This window comes from Equus caballus, chromosome 20 (assembly GCF_041296265.1).
Source record: "Equus caballus isolate H_3958 breed thoroughbred chromosome 20, TB-T2T, whole genome shotgun sequence".
Lineage (NCBI taxonomy): Eukaryota > Metazoa > Chordata > Mammalia > Perissodactyla > Equidae > Equus > Equus caballus.
In genome coordinates this window covers 26,414,082-26,439,051 of record NC_091703.1, presented here as the reverse complement: position 1 = coordinate 26,439,051, position 24,970 = coordinate 26,414,082, and the positions used below count along the sequence as shown (strand labels likewise).

At 41.9% G+C, this 24,970-nt stretch overlaps 2 pseudogenes; one reads left to right on the top strand and one right to left on the bottom strand.

The window, feature by feature from the left end:
- The window catches only part of LOC138919373 (butyrophilin subfamily 3 member A2-like), a 187,384-nt pseudogene that overhangs the window by 141,587 nt on the left and 20,827 nt on the right, over nt 1-24,970 (bottom strand).
- LOC138919676 (butyrophilin subfamily 3 member A2-like) overlaps nt 1-24,970 on the top strand; it is a 140,252-nt pseudogene that overhangs the window by 112,121 nt on the left and 3,161 nt on the right.

Below are 24,970 nucleotides of genomic sequence, written 5' to 3'. Positions count from 1 at the left end.
TGAGTATGGCCTAAGGCTTTAGGTCACTGCTGAGCAGGTGGGTACTGGACCAAGCAGATCACAAGGTTCAGGATCACTGGGGAGAGCAATGGGTTCCAGCCTCAGGCTGCCTTTAGACCCTGAAAATTTCTTGGGGATTCCAAAGAGATTTTGGTTATATCTATGAATATTTATCACATTAGAGATTGAAACTGAGAAATTTTAAAAATGTATTTATTAATTTTTATTAAAATAGTAATAATAAACCAATTAAGGTCAATATAGAAAACATATTTTATGAAAAGTAACTATTGTTTCCAAAACAAAATAAATTTTATTGAGATGTATGGCATTCTTGAATGCAAAATCTAATGTCTGGCTGACTAGAAGATGGCTACATCCTCCAGTCTGCCTCTATATTCATTGTTGGGTATCACAGCTCATGTGGACTCTAGAAAACTTCACTGTACACAGTGAGGGAATGAGAGCCAACACAAGAAATAGTGTATTCGTCGTAGTAGTGCTAGTAATAGTAGTAATATTAGTAGTAGTATGGAAATGATATTAACCCTGTGGACTCCTTGAAAGTGTAACAGAGTCCTCAAAAATCTGCAAAACCTATTTTGAAAGCCAGGATAGAGGATGCTGAAAGTGAGTCAGGGATCTAAAACCATGACTGAAATGGTAGCATTTTGGACTTTACATAATTCAGTATCCAATTATAAACAGGGCTGAAAAAAAAGTACTTAAAAAGTTCAAAATTTTATTACTGCATTTACAAATGGACACATTCTGGAAAGAATCAGGAACACTGACATAGCTGATTTGATAAGATGGGAGACTGGGTTATTAATGCTCATGTGTCTGCGTTGTTTTCATTTTTGGTGTACTGTTGTAATATTAGTTGAACAGTTTTAACTAAAAGCACCAGACTGCAAGTCAAAATACAAGTGCTACTGATAGCTGGCTCTATTCATCTTCAGCAAGTTACAGCTTCTCAGTGTTTCAGGATTCGGTAAAAGAAGGCTTTGAGTGGGTTCCTGTATCTTTCATTATAGTTTACAGAACACTTTCACTTATGCTGTATCCTTGCATTCTCACAGCAAATAGAATTACCCCCATTTCACAGTGAAATAATGAGGTCTATCACAGTGATAAAGTGATAGTTTTTTGTTTAAGGAAAATATAGTTTTCATTCATACTTTTTTCATAAATCATGCCTTATCTTTAAGGTGCGGTGCCTTGCAAGTATAACAAAATTCAAATATTTTGATTTTTTTCCTGAAACTAGACGGGAACTCAGTCATGTGCTAGTCAATATGGGATCATTAAAACAGTGTAAAACTTGGCCCCTACCTTCCTTTACTCAGTCTTGTATTCATATCTTTACTTATTCATTCACTCTCAACGTATTTAGCACCTTTAATGTGTCAACTGTGTTCAATGTATGGTTCCATGAGGGAAATAAGCAGGGTGATGTTATGGAGGGAAATTATTAGGAGGTGGGGACGAACTACTTTAGCTGGCAAAGATAGGGAGGGCCTCCTGGAGGAAGAGATGAATTTTCTGAGACTTGAGGACGAAGGAAGAACCAGCCCTGAGAGAGCTGGGGGAAGAGGTGCGGAGCAGCAGGAACGGTGAGTACAGGAGCTGCCAAGCAGAAATGAACTAACTAGTTGAAGGGACATCAAGAGTCCCCTGCAGTCAGAGCAAAGACTGAGAATGGGACAGGCAGGAGACTTCAGCAGAAAGCAGGCCATCCGGGGCCTCACAGCAAAGTGCTGAGAATCAAACAGAAGCAGAGTCTTGCTGAAAACCAGAGCTCAAATGAACAGAAAATGTCTGGAGTCACCCAAGTGTTACTTTTTATTTCTTCTTCCCAAGATCCCTCATTCTCATCAATATGGGGAATTTAATCATCTAGAGTTTCCTTCTCTTTCCTGGGTTTGGGGGCTGGGTACTTGGTGGAGTAGAGCATGGAGAAAAGGGTCACAGCCTCCCAGGGATTCTTCTCCTCTTCTCTGGGTGTCATCGGTCAGGCCTGGAGTAGTGAACTCAGCCCTCTCCGTGATGGGACCCTCAGTGTCTATGATCTCTCTTCCCTCCTCGTTTTGACTTTGGCTTAGATCAGCCCCAAGAAGAGGAAAAAAAAAATCTAAATCAAGATTTCTGGTGGAAGTTTTTCAGGTTTTTGGCATCCGGATTAACAAGACACCTGGTTGATATTTTTCTAGAATGGGCTGGGAGTTGTTATCATCAGTGGTTATGGCGCAGTACTTTCCTTGATGGCTAATCTTGGTACCTTTTGATCTCTGTGTGGGAGAGAGCAGACTGGGCCAAGGAGAGAGTCGGGAGTGGGAAGATTGGAATGTAGGTCATCTTGGCACATCCTAGCATAATTACAAGTTTTCCAACTTTAGGGACAGTAAAACTCATATATTCCTGGACATGAAGAGCTTTCCCTAATCACATGACCTTTTGCAGAAGCCTGGAAAGGAAAAGTCAGGCACATTCTTCCCAAGACAGTTCACGGGATCATTTCTTCTTCTCCCCAGCTACCCCAATACTTGGTCCAAAGCCAACCCTTTAATACCATGAGTTCAAAGGCACATGTATAATTATCCCAGACCTTTCAATTCACAGTGTTACTAAGCAACCTTACAGGACTTCGGCATCCAGAGACATAAATAATCTGACATAGATAAGGTGCATATACAATTACCAGGACTGGGGTTTATATCAAGGTAGTCTCTTGTAAATATGAATCAACATACCTGTAGTTTGTTCTTTCATGCATCCAACAATCATTGACTGTCAGCCATGAGCCAAGCACTCTGCTAGGCGTTGAGGAAAAGAACAATGAATAGGACAGTTGATACGTATGGAGTATTGACAATCCAGGAAGTACCCCAAGACTCAGTGTCCATACTTTCTATCGAGGCTTCATTAGGTAGGTTTTATTGATTGAATATTTAACTACATAGTGATTGAACTCACTCTCCAGCCCCCACCCTTCCCCAGTCAAGCTGAGATCACATAGCTCAAAGCCCCAACCCTCTAATCACGATTGGTCTTTCTGACATGACCAGCCCTCACCATGAGTCGCCTCAAGAGAATAAACTATGAGATGCAATCCAAGAGGCTCTCCATAAATGACAAAGACCCTCTTATCACTAAGGAAATTCCAAGGGTTTAGGCTATCTCCTAGGACCCTGGACAATGGGCAGAGCTCCTACTACACAGTGTGAGAAAGAACATTAAGGGCGAAGGACTAGAGTGGAATTGGGATTGGGATACTACTAGAACCAAAAGTTCAGAGAAGCCAACGGATAGCAGAGAGAGTGGGCAGGACTAGAGATTTAGGGAAAGGCAGATCAGGTGAAGAGTCACGGCACAGCTAAGGAGTTTGTATTTTATTCTAAGTACAATGGGAAGTCATTGCATTATTAAAAAAGAGAAATGTAAGTGGCACCCCTGCCTCCTATCTCCCCATGCATCTGTCCTCCTACTACTTTCAATGCATACATTGTCTCATGCCAAACTTTTCAGAGGTTCCTCTTCCCCTTTGGACTAAAATCCCAACTCTACAGCAGGCTCCTGATGATGCTGTCTCCAGGGGAGGTGGTTTTGAGAGTCATCAGTGCAGGGGTCATGAATAAACCTTTCAAAATGGAGGACAATGCTATCCATGAGGTTTAATATGCATAGGTGCTGTTTTAAATCCTCCCCAGATGACTTAAGATGCAAGTGCTAGTTTTATCCCCACCCTAAAGATAAAGGAACAGGGACATCGAGTAATTAGTTAACCGGCTTCAGGTTTCATGTCTAATGATTGGTGGATAACAACATACGGAGACAGAGAGATAAACCCTGAACTAGTAGGCAATAAGCCATAGTGCCTGGAACACACTAGAAGCTCTCTAGGTAAATCTATAAAAGAAATTTCTGTTCTTGGGAGTTCCTAATGGCAGCAAGAGGAGGCATATTAACCATGAGAAATATGTGCTTCATGCTGAGACTAACTAAATCAAAGATACAGATTTTTAGGTAGTTTCCCACACTTACTGCATGCAGCACACTATATTATGTCTTGCAAAAGATGATAGAGAAGATCAAATGAAGTTCCCGACCAGGAGAGTGAGTGGACCACGATCACAGTTAAGAAAACAGTGAATCTAGTAGTTCTGTCCTGTGTCCAGGGCTGTGTCCAATGTAATGGCAGCCTTCACATGAGTTTGCACATGCTTTTCATGCTGTGCAATGTAATGGCACCCTTCCCATGAGTTTGCACATGCATTTCAGATACTGAGTCACAAAGCCATCTAATTTAGGGAACAAGAAGAGATGAGTAAAGAGCTCCCAGTGAAGTCCAATCCCATGCTCAAAGACCAAGAAGGTTAAATAGAAGAGCATATTTCCTCTGGCCTCCCGCTCTGTGGACACATCCTTGTGAAGAACATGAGGAAAGGCAGCCAGACAAGTGCTGGATATGAGTGAAGAGGGCACCAAGGAGGAGAAGGGAAAGCAGACAGGGCATAGAAAAGTCCAAGAAATGTCTGGCTCTAGTCAGGGAGTGCTCACCTCTCTTTTTTCTATTGCAGGTTAGAGAGAAGCCCTGTTCTATGCCAGTGAGTGGCCATCTAATTCCGAAGGTCTCAAGTCCAAGACTCCATAAGAAACAGTCTGACCGTTCTTTTTCCATCTACCAGCTCCAGAGAGTGGCCCGGCTTGGAGGGCCATCGATGGAGACTCAGAGAAGATCCACGCAGCATCATAACCAAGTTCTGCACCATCCCATGTTACCACCTGCACTTTTTTTCTTTACAGCTTTAGAACTTTTTTTTTTTCTTTATACTTCTCCCTCCCACCCACTTCCTCTGTTGGACTTTTCTACTCCTCAACATTTTCATCACCGTTGGCCTAATGGTACAACTGGAAAGCCTGCATTAAGTGACATTCAGTCTCAAGTGGGTTATGTGCATCTTAGAGGAGACATGGAAACTGTCCACCTAAGTACCTCTGTCTTCAGAGCAGAGGGACCACTTCATAATTTGTTTCCCGATGGAGAGCCTTAGAAAGGAGGGATAAATAAAATCTTGTAAATTGTCTTTTTAAATAGCTAACATTTATTTGAGCATCTACTACCCAGCACTGAGAACAGGTCTGAGTGCTCTACATATATTCTCCCATTTATTGATCCTCACAATAGCCCAAAGAGGTAGGTGCTTTTATGATGTCCATTACAATGGGGGAAATTAATCCACAAAGAGGGTAGAAACCTTGTCCAAATCATACAACGAAGGGGTGGTGACACTAGGATACAAACCCAGGGAGTCTGGTCCCACACTCCCCTGTTCATATGGTTGGAATAGACCTACCCAGGTTCTTTTTCTTTAACATGAAAAAGACCTATGACTTGTTCAAGCTCACACAGTTGGTTAATTCTGACTCAAGAGGTGCTGACTCTTCTTCTTTGTCTACTTCCTGATGTGAATTTTCCCCAGGGGTTCCTGGGTCCACTTGTCCTTCTACATATGCTCCTTGGGAAACCTACTTGTGAAGTACTCCCATATTCATATCTGAAATTCTTTCCCAAGCTCCACTTCCACCAACACCGAAAGCTTGTCTATCTGAATTGTCCCATGGCAACTCAGACCAAGTTAAATTAAATATTCCCCCAACCCCTCTAATACTCTATTATTATTTTTCCTCCTTGGTATCTGTGTTAATGGCACCATCATCTACCCTATTGCCCAAGCAAGAACATCTATGATCCAGGACCCCACTTTCTTTATCATCCCATTCTAATCTGTTAGCCAATACTGTCAGTTCTTCCTTCTATGTGGCCTTCAACTCCATCTTCTACTCTCCCTGCATTGCTCTGATTCAGATAATTCTTTGTAATTTTTAGATTTTTCTCGTTATGGCCTCGTTTATGCAATATGTATTTAGTAAGTGCTTTTCATTTGCTAGTCCATAAGGAAAACTAACCAGATGCAGGGATAACAAATGAATGGGGAAGACTTAACAGAGGAGGGCGGTCGGGGAAGGTCTTTCCAATATATGACATTTAAAGCAGGGCACAGTGGACAGGAAGGGACAAGCAGGTAATGACCCTGATCTTCCCTTGTTCCAGGCAGAGTTGGGACAGATATAAAGATCCCAAGGTGGGAAAGATCCAGACTGAGGAACTGACAGGAGGCCCATGTGCCTGGAAGGGGCAGTGTGAGTAGCCTAGAGATGACAGGAGATGTGGTGCAAGAGGTAAGCTGGGGCCACATCGTGGAAACATTCCAAACTGTGATGACGTCTCTGGATTTATTTTAGGTGTGATGGGAAACCACTGGGGACTTTTGAGCTGGGGAGTGACATCATCAGATTTAAGCCTTTTAAAATGTCACTTTGGCTGCTGCTGTGTTGAGAAAACACTATAGAGAGGCAAGATGGGAAACAAGGAAGCCAGTGAGGATGCTACAGAAGGAATCCAGGCAAGGTTTCATGATGGCTTTGATGGAGACAGTGAAAAGTGATTGTTGGATTTGGGATATGTTTTTAAGGAAGAGCTGAAAAACCCTTGATGCTAGGTCCATATGGTAGGTCCGGCTTGGGTTTTGTTCCCAAGCAACTGGGTGAATGATGGTGAATTTCTAGAAGGAAATTAAAAGTTCTCTTTTGGACTGGTGTCATGTAGGCATTTGGATGTATGCCTCTGGAGTGCCTGGAAGATACTGGAGCTGGAAATTTGGGAGTTATGTATGCAATTATGTTGTTTAAAATCCTGGGATTGGATGAGATTCCTTAGGGAGAATGTTTAGAGAGAAAAGAATAGAAGTTGAAAGCACTGAGCTCCAGCCTCCCTCCCCTTCCCAACATTCAGAGGTTGGGAAAAGGAAGATCTAGCGAAGGAGACAGAGAAAAAGTAACCAGTGGTATAAGAAGAAAATCCTGGAAGGGTATGTGTCCCAGAATCTGAGGAAAGAAAATGTAATAAGAAGGAGAAAACCTTAATGTCAAATGTGGCTGACAGTTTGAATAAGTTGGGAACTGACAATTGATGACTGAACTGTGCAAAATGAAGGTGAGTGCTGAACCTCCGTGAAAAACAAATAAAAAAATCAGAGACATAGGATTAGTCTGGTTTTACTCCTAGGCCAGGCAGGAACACCCCGATGCAGCAAAGCTTGGCTTTGGCTTGGCTCCTTTGTGTGGGTCCAGATGAACCACCAAAAAGACGGTTTGTGCTTTGGAGACTGGCATATAAATATATATAAGAGGAAAGAAACTAATTACAAAGAATTCTCTGAAACAAATAAATAGAAAACTAAAGGCAGATTTGAGGGCTTTTAGAAGGAAAACTGAGAGTATTCGATAGATTTTCTCTTTGAAGTGGTATTATTTGCTTCTTTGTCTCAAGACTGAGTTCCTTGACAGGGCAGGGACTGTGTGTTACGATCTGTGAGTCCTCAGCATCTAGCACATAGGAAAATTGTCCACAAAAACAGCCTGTAAAGGGAGCTGAATTTCAGTCATGTTTGTATTGGTCAGGCTAACTGGATAACAGTATAGGCTAACTGTTGGACCAAAAAACCCAAACATCTCATTAGGTAAATGTAATACAAGTGTGTTTCTCCATCTCTGCAGAGTTCAGGACAGATCATATGGGGAAGTGAGAGCTCAGCTCCACACAGCTTTTCTAGGGGCCTCACTCTCCTCTGCATTAAGACAGCATAGGAGGAAAAAGGGATGGAAATATTGTGCAGAAGGTTTCTCATGGGCCATGCCTGGAAGAGATAAAGTCTTTTGCTGGGTCCCCAAGGGAAGCTGGAAAATGTCATCTTGCTGTGACCCCAGGAGGAAAAGGAATCAGGGTTTGCTGAACACATACAGTTTCTCCCATCTCACTCTTCTAAGCTATGACATCCTGGGAAATCTGTTAAACACGAGTATTCTTAGATTAGAGAACCTATACAGTTGGTGGAAAAGCCCTGGCCATGTAGTCCTCCACCCGATCCCCTGGGGCTTCAGGTTGGCGGAGAGGGATGGCTGAGGTCTCTCCACAGGACCTTCCGCATTCCTTCTCTCTACAAACATTATCAAGCACCACTTGGGAGCCAGGGACTGACAACGCTAGACAGTGAGAATGCAGTGATGAACACACACAGTCTCTACTTTCTCAGGTGCTTTTATGACGTCCATTACAATGGGGGAAATTAATTCACAAAGAGAGTAGAAATCTTGTTCCAAATCATACATCGAAGGAGTGGTGACTTTCTCAGTTCCTAGTCTAGTAGAGAAGAGAATAGGAAACTAATAATAACAGTGCACTGGCACATGAGGGATTTGTACAAAGTCCTGCAAGAGAGGAGAGGATGGGGTGGGGAGGGGAATCCTGATCAGACACCCCTGCTCCCAGGGACCTGGGCCCTCCTGATGTCAGGAATTTGGATTATCTCCTCCTTCTGAAAGTTTCTGAGCTCTCCCACTGGCTCTTTGAAACCTGTTCTTGAGGACATTTGGGGAGAAGCTTATCACTCTAGCTGTTTCAAGAAGGAAGGAAGGGGACTTCATGGGTTAGGGTCAGCTGCTTTTTTCCCTCTTTCCCCTCTTTCCCAGTCACTGAGGGTCCTAGGATGCCAGAGTTGACCTGGCTCTCTTTTGTCTCTTGCTCTTTCAGCAGCTAATGTGACTCTGGATCCTGACACTGCCTACTTTGAACTCTTTCTGTCTGAAGATTGCCAAAATGTGAGGCAGGAGAATACACGGCAGGAGCTCCTTGAAAAACCTAGAAGGTGTTTTCTGGACCCTTGTGTGCTGGGTCACAGTCCTTCTTTTCAGGAAGACATTACTGGGAGGTAGAAGTTGGCAACAGGAATTACTGGGAGCTTGGGGTTTGTGAGGAAAACACAGAAAGGACGTGGGGAATCACAGAGTCACCTCAAAATGGATTCTGAGGCATGGAACTGTATGCTAATAAGTATCAGGCCGTCCCCTCCCTGAGGATCTTCCTCCCCGTGAGTTAGCCTCTAGCCTGGTGGGGATTTTCTAGGACTATGAGGCTGGGGATGTCTCCTTCTGTAGTGTGGTTGATGGGTCCCATATCTACACATTCCCCCAGGCCTCTTTCTCTGGGCTGCTCTGTCCTTTCTTCTACCTCTGGTTCTATCAGCCAGCTTCTGATCATCTTCCGCAGAGGCCGTCAGTCCCCAGACTTTCTCTCAGTTGAACCTCCCGGGAAGAACTGGACACTGGAGTTCAGGAGCCACTTCTAGGGACAATAGTCCCAGAGCTCCACCTGATCCAGAGGTGGAAGTGGAGTCCCTCTGACCTTTATCACAGCTGAAGTCATTTCTTTCCCATTTCTCCATGGAAGTGAGTAAAGTAGGGAACAGTGTATAATGATCCAGGGCTGGGTGGTGCAGAGGGCCAGAAAGGACTATGCAACCCTACAGAGTCTGTCAAGTGTTGCCATCCAGGCTAGAAACGGAAATAGGCCTCAAGAGACAAGAAGTACTGATGGAAAGACTAAAGACTAGTGGCTTAGAGAGTGATCCTTGTGATCTCCTGGATCCTCATAAAGAGACAAACGGCCAATGTCCACAAGCAGTGGTTGTCTTGAATTTCTGCACAACAGAACCACAGCAGGAAGCTGGATCTGGAAGGGGCTTTGCTGTTTTCAGTCTTTTCATACAAGAACTTTATTTCATTTTGACCCACTTGCAACCCTGGGAGATCCTAAATAAAGTGCACAGAGAAAAGTCACTTCTCCATGTCACCTACTGGTCTGGAACTTGATGCTGCAGTCAATATTGTTACATCTAATGACACATCACACCACCTCTGAGAATCCTGTCATTCCTTCTCAAGCAATTTCAGTGACCCTTTTAATGACACTGTTAACCCCAGATTTTTCAAGATCTCTTTTCTGATTAATGAATTTGTTTACTGCTCCTTTCCCTAAATAACTTCCTATTTTTAAAATATGTTACTTCATTAACAGTTGAGTGCGTACTTTTTTCTAATACACACACACAGACACGCACAGTTTTTGTAATGAAAATTGAACTTTGCTATCTGTATTGTACCCTGACACGCTTCTTTTACAATGCTAAATCTTAAATACTAATCTTATATGATTGATAATCAAGATAGTTTTCTCTCTTTTTCATTACAAATAATGCTACTATAAACATTTGTATGTAAATTGTTTTGCATAAGTCTGATCACTTCCACAGAATAAATTTCCAAATGGCCTTTGTCATTAGGATAAAGTCTTGAAAGTACAATTGCTATACAAAAGAGACTGGAATTGTTATTAAGTATATGTACACACTTATCTATTTCCTACAGGAAAGAAGTCTCTGCGTACATTTTGGTGTCTATCAGGCTCATCTCCTGAAGTTGACAGTAGAAGCCCACCCTTCAGTTTTTCAGTCCTTCAGGGTCAATCCCAGGCTTCTCACTTTCCTCCAGGGAAAAACTCCAACCAATCGACTCTGAGAAAGAACAAATCTACTTTTTACTGTACGTACATTTTATGGCTTATTCTCTATGGAGCGCTGTTGTGAGAAAATTGCATGAATTTTCTCACTTCTTCTTCACAACAGCAACTCAAAAAGGCAGATGCTATTTTTACCCTTATTTTACAGATAGGAAAACTAAGGCACAGAGAGGATAAGTACTGGCACAAGATCACACAGCTAGTAAAGCTCACCCAGCAACCTGGCTTCAGAGTCTATGGTTTAACTACTCCAGTGTGCTACCTCTCCTCGCCAATTTTAAGTTCAGTGTCAGATACCTATTATAAGGTAGATTCTCAATAAAAATTTGCTGAATTAATGAACTTTTACTGCCTCTTATCATATACATTTCTCTCCCAGCATTTTACGTAAAGGTCTGAATGAAAAGTCCTCCTGAGTCCCTATTTCCTTGGAAACTGTAAAGTTAAGAGATCAAGGTGCTGTGTCCAGAACCTCCTTATCTGAAGTTCAGCATCTAGGATGGAAATCAAGGCAGCTTTTTTGTGCAAAGTAACTTGGATACTCCAGACAGGAATGGAAAGGTTCATTCTTATTGATATGATTTCCAGCAGCAAAGCTTTTGATAGACTCTGAGTTTTCATTTTTTTATTTTTATTTTTTAATTATTTTATTGAGATCATATTGCCCTGCAACACTGGGTAAGGTTCAGGTTTTGATTACTATATTGCAGTTTCTGTATAGACAGCATCATGTTTGCCACCAATAGTCTAGTTTTTATCAGTCACCATACATATGTGCCCTTCTATACCTTTTGCCCCACCCCCACCTTCCTCTCTGGTAACCACTAATCTGTTTTCCTTATCTCTGTGTGCATTTATTTATTTTCCACATATGAGTGAAATCACATAGTATTTGTCTTTCTCTGTCTGACTTATTTCGCTTAGCATAATACTCTCAAGGACCATCCATGTTGTAGCAAATGGCAAGATTTTGTCTTTTTTATGACTGAGTAGTATTCCATTGTATCTATACACCGCATCTTTTTTATCTATTCATCCATGGATGGGCACTTAGGTTGCTTCTACAACTCTGCTATTGTGAATAATGCTGTGATGAACATAGGGGGAAATAAATATTTTTGAATTATTGATTTCATGTTCTTTGTAGAAATATCCAGTCACAGAATAGCTGGATCATATGGTAGTTCTATTTTTAATTTTGTGTGAAATCTACATAGTGTTTTCCATAGTGGTTGCATCATTTTGCATTCCCACCAATAGTGTATGAGGGTTCCCTTTTCTCTACATCCTCTCCAACACTTGTTATTTCTTATTTTGTCAATTATAGCCATTCTGATGGGTGGGAGGGGATATCTCATTGTAGTTTTGACTTGTATTTTTTTAATACTTAGTGATGTTATGTGTCTTTTCATGAATCTGTTGGCCATCTGTATATATACTTTGGAAAAATGTCTGTTCATAACCTCTGCCCATTTTTGATCAATTTGTTCATTTTTTTGTTCTCGAGTTGTATGAATTCTTTATATAATTTGGAAATTAACTTGTTATCAGATATGATTTGCAAATATTTTCCCTCAGTTGATGGGTCATCTTTTCATTTTGTACATGGTTTCCTTTCCCTTACAGGAGCTTTTTAGTTTGATGTAGTCCCACTTGTTGATGTTTTCTTTTGCTTTGCTTGCTTGAGTAGACATGACATTCAAAGAGATACTGCTAACACCGATGTCAAAGAGAATACTGACTATTTTTCCTCTGGGAGTTTTATGGTTTCTGGTCTCTGCTCAAGTCTTTAATTCAATCTGAGCTAATCTCTATGTATGACATAAGATAATGGACAGCTAATCTTTGCGAAAGGAGCCATAATAATATGATAGAGAGAGGAAAGTCTCTTCAAAAAATGGTGTTGGGAAAACTAGACAGCCATGTGCAGAAGAATGAAAGCAGACTGTAAATTTTTAAAAAGAAGCTTCTCAGTGAGTAAGAAAGCAGGAAGCATACAGAGAAGGGGGTTGTTTTGCTCCTTTGCAGGTGCAGCATGACCATGGGAGAAATATAGTTTTGGTTAACTATGTTATTGACTTTACCACATGTGTCTGTAATGCTAACCGGATGACCGGCAGAAAAGAGTGTTATATTCTGAGGCAATTTTTACGTTCTTACCCCTCTGTAATGGAATTCCCACTTCCCTATTTTATTTTTTCTCTGAACTCAATCCCATACTTCTCGTCAGCTTCCTTCAGAAGGATTTTATGCCTGTTCTTTCTCAAGTGATTTGGGGGCCCTACATCCTACAGGTCCTCCAGAACATTGATTCCCATCTTGTGTCATCAGTGGAGAAGAGAGCACTTGTCTCCACAGATGCCAGGGAATGGACAGAAGGGCCCTGAGGCAGTGCTTGTCCCTGTCTCAAGCTGTTCCTGAGAGGCAGTCCTGGAGCTTCCTGCTCACACAACCTCCTGGAGGGAGCCTCACTCTACCAGGAGTGGCCAGGTACCTGGGGCCAGACTGTCAATATCTTTAGGAGTGGATAGGCATTTAGGAGCTAAAGATCCCCAGATAAATTCACCCCATTGATCATTTTAGAACATGTAACTGAAAGGCCCTCTACATTTGTATTTCAAACAGAGCATTGGTGCCTTAACCCTTCAGAACTGTGTTCTGCTATGTGATAGGTGTGGTGAAGTACCTTGCAACTTACTTCAAAAGGCACCAAATAAATAAATAAATAAATAAGGATTGAAATAAAGAATAAACAAGGATGGATTGGGTAGGAACAAAAGGATTGATTACAATAAAGAGAGTGTGGGGGCCTAGAATTGGCCAACCCAAGATATGTCTCTTAAGCATGAGGATTATTTGGGGCTGATTGCTTTTAATAAACTGGGACAGGGAAGGAGGCTCTGAGGGGTGGAACTTGCTTGCCCTTTGTTGGGAAACATTTACATTTGTAAGGGAAATCTCCGTCTGTAAAGGTGTCTCCCTCTCTGTAACAGGAAGAAGAAAGGGGATGACCTTCTCTCTAGAAGCTCTTAATCAATGCCAAAGGCAAGGACTTAAATCTGCATAATAATCTTATTCCTGTTTCTGGTAACCTCCTGTAACTGACTCCCCCTACCCCCAACATCCTCCTTTGCCTTTACCTGGATATGATATTTAAGGTGGGGGCTTCAGCCATTTTGGCAAGTTGCTCAGCTTGCCTGACCTCTCCCATGTATACATACTATAAAGCTTTGTTTAATTTTCTCCTGCTATTCTGTCTCATGTGAATTTAATTCATTCTCCAGCCAGACGAACCCAGAGAGGGTAGAGGAAATGTCTTCCTCCCCTACAAGAGTATAGTAAAATGTTCACTGCATAATCTACATAGTAGGTATATTCGGTTTTCATTGAAACAGTCTTTCAACTTGCTCTGTGCCTGAAAGGTTGCGCGATAAATTGTTGATAGTGAGGGGTGGGTAGGGAAGAATTGTATTTTCTTGCTGATAACAGAGGTCAGAAGTATCACTGGCTTAAATAAAACAAGGATTGTTTTCCCTCTGATGTAAAATGAATTCAGAGGGCAGCGTTCCAGAGCTGATCTGCCAGCTCAGAGATGCACCCATGCCCAAGACTACTTCTGTCTTTATTCTCTGCCATCTCAGCATGTGGCTTCCATTCTAAAGTTTGCCTCATAGTCATGAGATGGTCCCTGAACTCCAGCTCCAAGGACCACGTCAAGGCAAAAGAAGGAGGAAGTAGGAAGAATATGGATCTCTCCTGAGAAACATACGCAACAACTCCCACCTACAAATCACTGGTTCAAACTTAGTCCTTGGTCTCTCCCATCTATAAGGGGGATGGGCACATGCAGGATCCCCCCCAAATTGGGTTTGATTCCTAAGTAGAAGCAGGGACTAGATATTGCACAAGCAACAAGCCATGTCTACCATGTAGCTTAACTTCAAACTGTTGGAAGGTAATCAAATTCCATCAGCCAAGTTCACATCAAAGCCTTAGGAGCTTTAATAAGTGACTTGAGATGCAAGTAAAGTGTCTTGGGAAGCCATAGGCCACAGGCAAGACCACTGCGTCCCAAAAATACCTTATAGAAATAGCCTTCACAGCCTCTTCAGAGTCTAGTCTCAGAGAGTAAAGAATCCTGTGGGCAGAGTAGTAACCAATATATGTGAAAACATCACAGACTAGTTGCCCCAAGGAACTCAGGGTGGGTTTGGAAGCATTTAACTGTTTTTTCAAATTGTTTTTCCTCTTTTGTTATGTTAAAGAGATAGAATCACCAAACACCCTGAACCAGACCAAGCCTCACCAGAAAAGCTATGCCTATGACCTTTGCCTTATTTTTAATGCTAAGATCTCTCCAGGAGGAGCCTAGGCCTTATTACCATTCCTGAAGGGTATGTGGAAACTTGTTTTCTAGCTGAGCCTGTGCAAGCAAATACCCACCTCTCTCTTTTGAATATTTGTTCACCATCTGAATTAAATGTCCCTGCTTCTCTTTGTTTGGGGAGCCATGACTCTGGAAATGATTCCTCATGGTCTGCTATTTGCTACAAATATACCTTACTTTGTGAGACAACTACTTCTGGAGGAGAGTCTGATTTAACTTGCCAGGAGGGAACCCCTTTGGTTTCAGTAACAAAAATACAAAAGTAGCATACATAAGGCACAGAGGGTGAAGGAAGCTGCTCAGCAACACTCCAAATAAGGAAATTCTGAAAAATATAAGACACGCCCATCAGTCCCTGGCAGCACTCCCTCTGGAAACCTGAAAATTAGATGATTTTCTCATGAATCTGAGACTTGAGATTCAGAGGTGCTAAAAAGGTGGAGTGAATCTGGTTTTCTGTTTGTTAATCCTTCCATTTGCTCTGTTGTAAAAAATGCCCTGCTCCATGTGCCCACCTACATGTGCACAGATGTTAGCAATTGGCCACAGAAACATTTTAATTAATACACCTCTTCCTCTCTTCACACATTAAAATCTTGTAATTTTTCTGCTTAGTTCTGCTGATAATCTGTTATGGTATAAAAGACATAAAACAGGTATATATAATGAAATACTGATTATACACAAACATGCACATGAATGATTCAAATAGATAAACACAGAGAGACACAAACATTGAGGGGATTACAGCTGGAGTTTTTCTTCTTTCTGCACAATCCAGTACATTTTTAGTTTTCATTCTACTTTCCTCGCTGGTGTCTGCCCAGCAACTGATGAGAAACACCCCTCTGAACCAATCAAAAACGAATTCTTCCAAAGAGGGACTCTGCTACTGTTTGCCACAGTGAGCAGCCTCTCTTTCTCTTCCCTTTCTTCAAGAGGAGCATGTTAACTATAATGCAAAACTATTGATCACCTTCATTCTGTGGGCTGTGATTTTCAGATGGGAATGCCATAGGGTATGTGGGGTAAATTGGTAAAAGCCAGGGCCACAGGCCCTGGAAGGAGAGAGGCTAAAAACCTTAGAGAGAATGCAGGGAAGTCCTCACCCAGAGAAAGGGGGTTGGTGCTGGTGTGTGTGGTGAGCAGATGAGGGGCAGCAGTGGGAGGCAGTGCAAAATGTAGGGACCTGCACTGGGAATTTTGGTGGGAGAGAGACAACCTGAACAAAGAAACTTGCCAACTACACATTCTTAGGAACTTCCTGTGGTCAGAAGGAACAATGGACTCTTAGAATATCTCCTGGTCATCTCTGGGAATGTATTTTAAGAGATTCTAAAATGAGATGTGCCCTAAAGATTTATTTGTAATATAGGAAAATCCTAACCAACCTCCATATACAACATACGTATACATACATAACTGTTGGAGGATGGCTAAACAACACAGTGTCCAATCATGAAGGGATTTCCATAAAGTCATTAGCTCTTTTCATAAAGAGTTTTTATTTATAATTGTTATATATATATATAATATATTATATATATAATAAATATATATAAATGTATACATAATATTATATATATTTTATTTATTATATATATTATATATTATATAGATTGTATATAGATTATATACAATCTATATATAAAATTATAATTTTAACAAAGAGCTTTTATTTATAATTGTAACAAAATTAAATCCACTTTGGATATTTAAATTGTATCTACATTTTGCTATTGTAGATTTTACTTTGATGAACAGCCTTAAACATAAATCATTGTGTTAACACCTGATTTTCCGACTTTAAGAGTAATTCCTACAAGTGGAATTTCTGGGTCAAAGGAAGAAACATTTCCAAGGCATTTGGTATATATATATGGCCAAAATACTTCCAGAAACATCTACATTGTTATGATGTGAAGTATATGATTACCATCATAGATTATTTAAATTTTATTATTTAACATTTTTATCCATTATAAATATGTTTGTAATTAGGACCAAAAACAATAAATATCCCCCAAAATAAAGCATATTACTCACTCTGAGGACAGCAGAGTAATTGTATCTATAATAATAATAATACTATTTTCCTCTCTGTAGCAGCACAGAGAACAGTTTGAAAAGGGGAGGATGTACTCAAAGGCAATATTTTGTCTGAACGTGAGTCCAGGTTTCAGACAAGGGTCTGAAGGAGTGCCAGCTGCACAGACTTCTGCTCCCTTGTACCCCGGCAGGTCCCGGACTTGCAGGTACCATGACTGAGGTCTCGTGCTGGTTTGTTTTGGTGGAGTTGTTATTTTCTGAAAAAGTACTATGTTACAGTCACTATAATTACTTGTTACAGTTATTAATTGTTAAATTATATGGGAAAACTTTTTGAATTTAAAAGCTTCTTCCACAGTATAGTGTCGAAGACAAAAGTATCTTTCACTCAATCTTCAATTCTCAGTGTAGCATGTAACCTTTTAGATCTTTCTTAAGGCAATTATACAAACACGTATATACAAATTTATAACTGTTTGGTTTAAATAGAATCATTAAAATGTGCTTTTTGTTCATTTAATATGTCTCAACTGTCTGGGTTAGTGACTATAACTTAGTCTTAGCTGCTTCATTAAATTACTTCATAGCAATGAGCCATTAACTAAACAGTTTCCTATCACTGACCTTAGAGGTTTCTGATCCCTTTTTTAGTTCTAAATATAATGCTGCACTGTCATCCCTATACATGCTTCTCTCTGGACACGTACAAGGTTTTTGCTGGAACAAATATATGGAAGTGGAATTGCTAGGTCAATTATACACATTCTAAAGTTTATATTTCACATCGCTTCATGAGTTACTGAAGTTTAAACAGGCATTGTCACATGACTGAGATCACACAGCTTGTGAACCATAGAGTCATTACCTAGCTTCCATCCTGTTTTATTCCTACATCTTACACCTAGTGGGTCTGGCACATAGTGTGTGCTCAGTAAATATTTGTTGAGTGAATGAATGAAAAGATGGATGAGACCTGGTTTTACTCCTAGCTCTCCCATTCACTAGCCTTGTGATTCAGAAATGCTGGGTTCAGCCTCTGACTGACTCCAGAGCCTCCATCAAGGAGTCTGCCTGGATTTTAACCAGAGTCTTATGGAGTCCTGATTGGAACTTAGTGATGGCCATGGGCTGAGGCTTGGAGGAGTCCACAGTGTTGCTCCAGAGAAGGGCGCACCCTCAAGTGATTTGTCAGCACCCCGTTCCACCTGACGTCTTCAGGGAAGGAGAGGATACATGATGGGAGAAGACCAGGGAGAAGTGAGAGGCTATGTCCAGAGATCTCAGTCCTGTCTCTGAGTGATCCACCTAGGTCTACTCTCAGGCTCTCCACTATCTAGTGATGCAGCCCAATCTGGGGATATTAGGGTGGAAGCCAAGCTAGAACTCCAACTAAAACCCAGCCTTGACAGCTGGCAAGGGCCCCACACTTTCCTTATCACAAATGTTCACAGTGATTCCACAGACCATGCCTAAAAGATAGTAGAGGTGCTTTTCTGAGCCAAGATACAGTTGGGAGCAGTGGGCAGGGTGTGGGGAGTTACAGAGGCTCGGCCTCTGAGCTGGGAGAACCCCAACACTTTGTAGAGTCATGAGCTTTATTGGGCTGCTGTGAGATCCTAGTTTGACATATTTGCCCCTTCTTTGCAAGTGCCAGCTCTTATATCTCTGCCTCAAAAGATGTTTCTCTAGCAGTGGAAAGACTAAGACCAGGGAGTTTATCCATTGTTGGTGAGCACAGAGGCCGTCAGCCAAGGAACATTGATGAACACCTGGGGAAAGGGAAGACAGGAAATGAATAATTTCCTTCTCAGGGATATTTCTTTTCCAAAGAACTATTGTGAAAAGGGTGTACTGAGGCACAACGAGTGCTAACACTATGACAGGCATATCCAGGACACACTTACTCCCTGAAACCACTTCACAGAAAAATAGGAATAAATACATTAATATAGGCAAGTCCCAGTGGGAGCATATGAAGCTGTGCATGACTCCCTAAGCCAGACCAAAACAGCATGTCAGTCTAACAGCAGACGCTTGTCTTCAAAAGACTCCACCTCCCCATCTGTTGGATGACAACCATTTAATGGAATCATTTTAGCTTATATAAAATTCTAGTGAATATTGATGGGTTAATATATTACCCCTCATCCATTCACTCATTCAAGAAATATTATTGAGAGTCCCATGTGAACTACACACTGTTCTACAGGGTTGTTACACATCAGGAAACAAAATTGATCAATATCCTTTCACGTGGAGCTTCTGTTCCAGCAGGTGGAAGCACAGTAAACACATAATATGTTAGATGATGAAAATTCAATGGGGAAGAAAGAGCAGGCTCAGGGGGATGGGAGCAGTTTGCCATAATCCTATGATCAGAGAAGATCTCATAGAGGAAGCAATTTTAGAGGAAAGCCTTGAAAGAGGTGAGGGAATGAGCCTTATGGATATCTGAGGGAAGAGGGTTCCAAGTAGAGGGAAGAGTGAGAGCCGAGGCCCTCTGTCCTGGTCAGTTCAAGGACCAGCAAGAAGGGTAGTGTGGCTGGAACAGACGAGGACAGTAGGAGAGATGAAGTGAGAGGTCGGGTCTTGGAGGCCCACGTTGACCATTGTGAGGAATTCAGCATCTACTCTGAGTGAAATGGAAGTTACAAAAAGTGCTGAACAGAGGAGAGACATGATGTGACGCAAGGAATGCTCTGGCTGTTGTTTTGAGCACAGACTGTAGGGGACACAAGTGGAATCAGGGGACCCAGAGAGGAGGGTCCTGCATTAATCAGAGTGTGATGGTGGAGGCTAGGACCTATCTGTAGCAGGGGAAGTGTGGGAAAGAGGAAGGATTCTGAACATATTTGGATAGTAGAGCCAAGGATTTCTTGATGGATTAGGGGTAATGTAGGTAAATTCATACCTACATACATAACATTTATGATAAATGTATGTACACTTAACATTACATATTTTCATGGATGATTTTCATGTTGAGCTCAAAAGTTAAGAGATTCCCAAGCAGACATTTTGGCAGAGGAGGATCTTGAATCACCACACTAGTGACTGTGTGTTTCACCCTGAGTTGACCCTGGGGACGTGGGGGTTTGATGTGGAATTTGTCATCTTCTTCCAGGTCGTAGTTTCTGCCTGACTCTTTTTGCTGTCTCTCTGCAGCACAGATGAAAATGGCAAGTTCCCTACACGTCCCTCTGCTCGACCTCCTTGTCTGCGTCATCTTGGTCCAGCTGCTTACCCCTTGCTCAGGTAGGGACCATTCTGCATTTATCTAACTGAATCATACAATTACCTGTTATTGTCCAGTTAGAATCTGTGATAACTTCTTATACCTGGAAGTCCTGGAAGTCCCGTCCCAAACTGAAGGTACACACGCCATTCAGACAAATTGTACTTCTAATAGGATCATGTACCTCTCTAGGATTTTTGTACCTCACCCTCCCTGCATGAGATCCTTTCCTTACCCTCATGCCCTAACTCCCTCTGATGGAGCTTCTCCTTTTACTGACCAGCTCAGTTTGCTGTGGTTGGACCCTCTGGGCCCATCCTGGCCCTCGTGGGTGAATATGCTGATCTGCCCTGTCATCTTTCCCCGAAGATGAGTGCAGAGACCATGGACCTGATGTGGGTGAGATCCAGCCTTAGGAAGGTAGTATACATCTATGCAAATGGGGAGGAAGTAGATGAAGAACAGATGGCAGAGTATTGAGGCAGAACTTCGATTTTAAGAGATGGCATCACTGAAGGGAAGGCCACTCTCCGAATTTACAACATCAGACCCTCTGACACTGGAAACTACCTGTGTTATTTCCAAGATGATGACTTCTATGAAAAAGCCATGGTGGAGCTGAAGGTTGCAGGTGAGCATCCAAGTTTTGTTCTGAGATCTTTCCTCTGTGATTCCGGGGGACAGATGAATATTTCATGTTCCAAATCCACCTCAGAGCACTCCTGGCTGGTCACTAGGATCTGCCTCTACTGCTTTCCCTCTTTGTTTCAGTTAGGCCTTTGGGAGAGACACAGGTTTTCCTCTAGGAATAATCTCTCCTGTACACTATAGTATCAAGTAAAGAACTCCCTCATGCTGGCCACCAGGGTCTAAGAGACGAATTGAAAGATCAGACTTAGGAAGGATAAGAAAATATCTCGTCTGTGACAGCACACAGCTTTTTTGGTTCAGTTGTGTTCCAGACCACTTCTGTGGCCCCTCCATGTGAACACTGCTGTGGGCCTGGGGAGTCGTACCTGCAGGACATCTGTACTGCCAACGTTCTCCAGCCAAAGGCCCCCGGAACACACCAGCAGTTGACCAATTTGTGTTTATTTAATGCTGCAGGGAGAGTGTCTCAGGAAGAGGGTGTTAGAGAAGACTCGGTATAGAATTTGGGCTTGTGTTAGGGGAGTTGGAGGGGGATTTATGGAAGTGGGGCTTTGGTCTGGATTGAAAACCATCAGGAAGGTGAGGTGTGTGATACTATCGGTGGGTGTATTAATGAGTCTTACTAAGGAGGAAGACTAAAGTAAAGCCCAAGCTGTAACTGGTCAAGGAGCAGCAGTCACTCATAGCCAGGATAGGGAAATGTTTGGTCATGATTGTGGTTTGGACAGTGTTCATATTTTTCTCTATGTTCAAACACAATTGTTGAGTTGTCCTGTTTTTGTCTTGACCCATCGTAGTGACAAAGTGCCCCTGTCTGATGCTGATGCTCCATGAAGTTGCTTATATTCAACAGGAGAACACTGAGACCAGGTTGATGTTCAGATATCAAGGGTTGCATTTCTCTTTCTCAAGGCACTCTCTTGCCCTGTGGCTTCTGGCTGGGTTTGGTCAATGAGGAGCCATTGCAGAAGATGGAAGAAGGAAGAGAGGAGAGAGAGGTCTAGGTACTTATCCTCCCAGTTTTCTCCCTGCAGGACCTTTCCAGCTGGCTGCCCTCCCTACATGACTTTATTTTTTTAGGTCTTCAAAATGGCTTCTTTTCCACCTTCCTTTGTGTTTAGAGGTGGGTGGTAACAGCTCCATTGTTCCTGGCCATGGGGTATTGTGCCATCCCATGTAGTTCTCCCCTCACCATGACCACACTTTTGTAAATAGCTCCTTAATGAAACTCCCTTTGAATTATCTAATGTGAGTGTGTCATTTGATTCCTGTTGAGACTCTCATCAATACAGGAGGCTTCTTTGAAAAGAATTTAGGCTTATTTATCCTTCCACAGCACTGGGTTCTGATCTTGATATTGAGATGAAGGGTTATGAGGATGGAGGGATCCATCTGGAGTGCATGTCCACCCTCTGGTATCCCCAACAGGAAATACAGTGGAGAGATGCCAATGGAGAGGACATGCCAGCTCTGGCAGCATCTTTGCATGAAAATAGAGCAGGTCTGTATGCAGTCGCAGCATCTGTGATCCTGAAAGGTAGCTCTGGGGAAAGGGTGACCTGTATCATCAGAAATCCCCTCCACAACCAGGAAAAGACCGCCAGGATTTCCATCGCAGGTCAGTACCCCGCTTAGCCTCAGATACACTGTGCTGAGCTGTGGCCATTGAAAGAAGGAGGATGTGTGATTCTCTGTTGCTGACTTGGGTCTCTGCAGTGAATATAAGGCACAGAGCAGGATCCAGAGCCTTCTTCTTACACTAGGGATGTTTCTTTTCTCCAAAAGCTGTTTATGTCACAAATATTTACTGCGTATTTCCTTTGTGCTGGGAACTGTGACAGGCGATGGGAATTAGGGGAAAAGGGTAAGGATCAGACCGTTAAGCAAAGACAAATGACAAAACGGGCAAAAATATGCACAACTGGTATCTTATGGAAAGAACTAATATCTTTAAAATATAAAGCAACACAATAGAAAAATGAGCAAAGGATATGAATTATTAGTTCACAAGAAAAGGAAATAACACAAGATGATGTCCTATTAACGCAATAAAAGAATGTGTATTAAAACATTTCCACTTGTGAGATTGGCAACAAAACAAAGGAAAACAAAATTGAGGTGGCAGATAACACACTCTTATGGCAGGAATGTGGGGCGACAGTCACTTTTAGATATTTGTTGGGATAATCTGGTATATTTTTGGTACAAATTGGCACAACTTCTATTGGGGGCAATAAATGGAATTTCTCCAAATTACTTAGTAAATATTGATCCAAAATCCCACTTCTGGGAATTTCTCTGACAGATGTACTCGCCTGTATGAAATGACTCATGTAAAAGGCTATTTCTTGTAGCATTAATTACAATAGCAAAAAGTTAGAAACTATGCACGAGTCCATCAATGGGGAACTTCTATGCAACAGAATATTGCACAGCTGGGAAAGAAAACACAGACATTCTCTCTATAATAATATGGCAAGATCTCTATGATGAAGAGAAAAAGCCACCCACAGAGCAGTTTGTATAGAATGCTGTCTTTGGTATAAAAATAAATAATACAAGTATTCACTGTATGTCAGGCTCTTTATAAGCATTAATTTAATCCTTTAACCTTATGAGTGAGGTCCTATTATTACCCCCATGTTATAGATTAGGACACCAGGAACAGAGCAGTTAAGTAATTAGTCCAAGATCACACTGCCAGTTAAATGGAGGAGCCAGGATTTTAATGCAGGCCCTCCAGCCCCAACATTCTTATTCTTAAGCACATATTAAGCTGACTAATGAGAGGCTAATAAATGGGGGGAGGGAGGAGGGACTTGGAAGACTTTTAGACTTTTTCGATATTTGAACCATGTACATTTAACCTATTGAAAAATTAACATAGAAAAAACATGATTCTGATACTCAAGTAACTCCTATTCACATGTGAGAAGCAGACAGATCAAGATAAGTAATAGACTATTTTGTAGTAAGAGTTTATCAACGTCCTCCCCAAAGGTCCCTGAGACTTTTGGAGGACAAAGATCATTTAACATCATGAGATCAACTCTATGATTCCAGCCCTGGGGGTGAGAGGCTAACACTCCATTCCATTGCAGACCCCTTCTTCTGGAGAGCCTGGCCCTGGATCTCCACACTGGAGAGCACCCTCCCAGTCTTGCTGCTGCTTCTCACAGTGGCCTGTTACTTCGTCTTTCAACAGCCTAAGAAGAAAGAGAGAGAGCAAGCAGAAAAGGAGCAGGAATGAAGGGCAAGAGGTATCAAACCAGGGAGAGAACCTGAGGCACTGGCTTAGGGGAGGATGCCCCCCAAGATCTCACCCCATCCCCACCCGAGACTCCCACCCCTGCACTGGGTCATTATAAGTTTTATTTTCCAAAAGTCCTACCCATTCTATCCCCATAACAGTAGTTTTGTTTTGTTTTGTTTTCTGCTTATTTTCCAGAGTATCTCCAGCTTGTGCTACGTAAGTTCAGATTCCCCCAGGGGTCAACTCACGTCTTGGTATCTCTGCATTAAGCTGCTTTATGACTCTTCAGGTTTCTTCCATTGCAAAGTTAAGAGAGATAGACTGCTTGTCATGGCTCATGCCTCAGTGGCTCTGATATTTTCTCTGAATTTGCATCTAAGACTCTCTACTCCGATATTTTCCAGCCCATCTCCTCACCCTTAACTCTTTCCAGGGCTGAGAAATACCCTGGATCCCTTTAGAAGGGAAAGAAATAAGGGTGGATGAACTGGGAGAAACTCTGGGGAGTATTTTCTTTTAGTGGAGAAAAGGGTCTTCAGTCTCTTTCCAGGAGGGGCTTACAGGCTCATCAGCCCATCAAGTCACCAGGGAATATCAAGGGTGCACTTGAAAAGAAAGGAGCAGGAGACGATGTAACCCCCGAGATAAAGCTCCTTCCCTATGCTAGGAAACTCACTAGATGCTTTACATAATCTGTAGGCTGCTGAGAAGAAAACCAAGAGTGAAAATTTTCTAAGAATGAGAAAATCAGAAAAGAAGGAGAGGGAACATTGTCTCTTAAGCAAAGGAGTGGCCACAGTGGCTCAGTTGTCATAGATTTATTACAATTACATTTAAAATACAAAATCTGAAATTTCAACGTTAAGTTCCCCTATTCTTTTCAGAAGTAGGGAGGACATAATACAGCTTGAGATAGAT